Raw genomic sequence first — 3,943 nt, 5'->3', positions numbered from 1 at the left:
GGATGTGCAGCTGTCCCTTTGCCATTGTGACAATAGTGCCTTCTGTTCTGGGTGCTCACTTGGAGCAAGCCACCATGGCTGGGTCTGTCCTGGTCAGGTGGTGTGGGCATGAGAGGTTGTAGACAATGTGGGTCCAAGGCAAGTCTTTCCTTCTTCATGCTGAAGAGAGTCATGCAGGTATGCAGGGGTGATGTGAGAGGTGCCTGTTTGGATGAGGGTGTGATGAAGGTGTGAGGTGTGAAGGTGCTGTGGTTCCTTCGATAGCTCAGCTGGTAGAGCGGAGGACTGTAGGCTCCCTTGCACGGCCATCCTTAGGTCGCTGGTTCAACTCCGGCTCGAAGGAGTGCCCTTTTGGCTCTGGCCCAGACCCTGACACACCTCTGCCTTTTGGTCCTCTCCTGGTGGCTCCCCTTGAAGTTCTGCCCAGCCTTGAGCCCTTGCCTGAGCTGGGGAAGATGACCATCCAAGGCAGTTTTGGGTAAACCTGGGTACGGGATGGTGGTCCTGAGCACTGGGGTTATAAGGAGGCACCTCCATCAGGAAGGTGAATGGGTAGGTTGGTGTGAGAGCAAAGCTGATGAGAAGCCCAGGCTTTGGGTGCTGGGCAGATGGGGTCAGGGGTGGGTGCCTGTGAGGGGATGTGAGGCAGAGGCCATGGGCAGGGGAATTAGCTCAAGTGGTAGAGCGCTCGCTTAGCATGTGAGAGGCAGCGGGATCGATGCCCGCATTCTCCAAAGCTTTTCATTCCTCTTGCCTGGACTCAGGACCCTTTTCCTGAGGCCCATGTCCTCTGGGGGTTGTGGCCATCTCAAAGTGCACCAGTGGATCCAGGGCTGCACCAAGGGCAGGATGGGCCCTATATCTAGTTATGTAGTTCTCCCACTTTGCCTCGGGGCCCAAGCTGTCCTGTGCCCAGTGCAGGAGAACATCCAGGGCTGTATCATGAGTAGCACGGGCTGTTTGCATAAGCATAGGTAAGTAGTTACCGCTCTTTTTTTGGCAGTCATTAAACAGCATTCCGAGTACTGCACACATTTTCTAATAAAATTCTGTATCATCAATATGTACTCTTTCACAGAGGTGCTGGTGTACTTATTTATTTGTAAATAGTCTATTGAACTATATCTTTTCAAAATTCTGATGAAAACATAGTTAATACAGTATCTCTCTGCATTTTACTCCAGTGGTGAAGTCAAAGGACAATTTAAGTTCTTATGCCAAAAAAGTTTCTAAAGGTTTTTTTTTCTAGGGTATTGAACACAAAGAGATCTCCTTTGAAATTCTGCTGATTAGAAGCCTGTTAGCTTTACTCCTTGATAAATTACACTGTGCCAAACTCCAAATAAAAGCACAGAGATGTACCTCCGTCATGTTTATTAAAAAGTAAATTTTGCCCTGGGCTGTGGTAGTATGATTAATACTGACTTAATTAATAACGGCAGGAAACTCAGAATCAGGTATTGCTGGTTTTATACCTTGTACTAAAGAATACCAGTTCAGCAGCAGATTTTTGGATTAGCATAAATTAAAAGATAATTAAAGCAAATCTATGAGACTGACTCATCATTTTATCTTGCAAATATTTACAGCTACTCCATTAAAAGTGAATCCCTCTGACATTTCCACTTTAGTCAGAAGCAGCCTTTTTTTTGCTATAATTACTAATAAAGATGGATAAAGCACCACTGTCAGTTTTACCACACATCACTGTGTAAATCATCCTTCTTCATGTTCAGCATTAAATATAGTTAATTCCATTTTACATTCTTCCATGACAACTCTCTCCTTTGGGGATTAAAGAAGGCCTCTTTTCCATAAATTTAAATGTAAAAGCAACAGGAAAACATGAGGTTTGATCCAGAACATGATTTCTGCAGCCAGGCTATACTACAGGGACACAGAAGGTGCAAGTCATGAGTAAATTTGATACTGTAGTAAGTTTATTCCCTGATGGTATAGTTATGCAAGACAACAGAATCATGAGATGTGAATAGTTTTCCTTCCACGACATGAAGAGTTTGAACATTCACTACTTCTTCTACCCTCATTGAATATATGCCTTTAGGAACAGAAAGCGGGAGAAATGCAATTTGTTCAAAAACACGGAGGGCAGAGTCCCAGCAAAATGCAAACTAAACAATGATGCAAGTAGATCTATTTCATAATCTCTTTTTTAGTTCAAATATATTCTTGCATTTGATAGGAAAAGCAAGCTGTGTTAAAGTTTGACTGGTAATACAGTGCAACCACCAACACCCAGAATTATGCTGTAATAAAATTTTTACTATTTTTATTAAACCTGCAAGTCCATGCCTGGCATATTTCAATGTCAGGAACATCTATTTCACTCATGACATTTAAAGTTCTGTCTATTTTTAATAACAGCAGAACAGATTTAAGAGGAAAATGACCCATAAAGTCTTCCAGTCTCACTTCTTGTTATATTATTTTGATAACTTGTGTTTGAGTAAAGCTTATCTTAAATTCCTCTCTTCTTTTTCAATAGAGACCCTCCCATTTCCTGTGCCAGTATGCTTCAGTGGTTGGTTACGCTCGCTGTTAAAACCATGTACCTCTTTTTCAACTCAAATTGGTTTTAGATTCCAAGCAGTGGTTTTCGTTATGCCCGTCTTCATAAAGTGAAGAACCCTCTCACACCTAGCATTTTTCCTCTTCAAAGGTATTACACACTGTAATAAAATAATCTATTGGTCATCTTTTTTATGACAAGTTAAACTCATCAAACTCCTTATGTCTCTTACTCTAGCTCTTGAATTGTTACTATAGCACTTTTCTGCATTGGCTTTACTTTCCAGCATACTTCAGGGAAGGTTGTTAACAGAAGAACTGGGTGCAGTATTCAAAGGCTGCACTTCACAAGCATATTTTGTGTTACTTTATCCTAACAGACTGACCTCTCATTCAGCTAGATTAAAACATTTTAGGTGAAGCACACAGATTGCTTGTGGGATGAAATCAATAGATTCACATTGCAGCATCTCTGATTCTGTTCAGGCTCATGATGCAAAAAAAATACTGTAACAATGAATGTCTACAGTGCAGGTAACTCAGAAGGTTTTACCATCATAATCATGCCAGACACAACCAAGCATTTTTAGACAGGTAAAGCACATTTTACATACCTGTAGGACTTCTTAATCTCGTCATGTGTTGCTCCTTTCTCTAGGGCCAGAATTTCATATAACGCTTCCCCTGACGTTGACAAAGCACGTTGCCTTTGTTCAGCCATGTTAGCTGTGCATTACCAAAGCTGCTAATGTAGAACAGAATTTGAAATAGCAGGGACTGCAAGTATATATGGTTAATATTTCTTATTGTTCATCATGATTCTGGACCTTGTTCTTACTAACAAGGAAAGGCTGGTTGGGGATCTGAAGATTTGGGGGCAGCCTGGGTTGCAGCGACCATGAGATGGTGGAGTTCAGGATCTCATGTGGAAGATGCAAGCCAATAAGTAGGGTTGCAACTCTGGACTTTAGGAGAGCAAACTTCAGCCTCTTCAAGGACCTTCTTGGGGCTATCCCATGGACTAGAGTGTTGGAAGGTAAGGGGGCCCAAGAGAGTTGGTTAATGCTCAAACACCACTTCCTCCAAGCCCAAGATCAGTGCATTCCTAGGAGAAAGAAATCAGGCAAGAGTGGCAGGAAACCCACGTGGACAAGCAAGGAGCTCATGGAAAAACTCAAAGGGAAGAGGAAGGTCCATGAAATGTGGAAAAAGGGTCTAGCCACCTGGGAGGAATATAGGAATGTGGTCAGGGCCTGCAGGGATGCAACTGGGAAGGCTAAGGCCCACTTGGAACTGAATCTGGCAAAGGAGGTTAAAGACAACAAAAAAGGCTTTTTTAGGTACATCAATAACAGAAGGCAGACGGGGGAAAATGTGGGCCCGCTGTTGAATGTGGTGGGTGCCCTGGTAACAG

The 3,943-nt window shown here is 42.8% G+C and overlaps 2 non-coding genes across 2 annotated transcripts; both read left to right on the top strand.

The window, feature by feature from the left end:
* The first annotated feature begins 254 nt into the window (after positions 1-254).
* On the top strand, positions 255-343 carry TRNAY-GUA (transfer RNA tyrosine (anticodon GUA)). The gene is given in 2 exon segments: positions 255-291; positions 308-343. It is a non-coding gene; the product is annotated as a tRNA-Tyr (tRNA).
* Positions 344-661: 318 nt separating this feature from the next.
* TRNAA-AGC (transfer RNA alanine (anticodon AGC)) lies at positions 662-734 on the top strand. The gene has a single exon. It is a non-coding gene; the product is annotated as a tRNA-Ala (tRNA).
* Positions 735-3,943: the final 3,209 nt, after the last annotated feature.

The sequence above is a fragment of the Antrostomus carolinensis genome, unplaced genomic scaffold (genome assembly GCF_000700745.2).
Source record: "Antrostomus carolinensis isolate BGI_N321 unplaced genomic scaffold, ASM70074v2 scaffold19311, whole genome shotgun sequence".
NCBI classification, from domain to species: Eukaryota; Metazoa; Chordata; class Aves; order Caprimulgiformes; family Caprimulgidae; genus Antrostomus; species Antrostomus carolinensis.
This window is presented reverse-complemented; position numbering and strand designations above follow the sequence as displayed.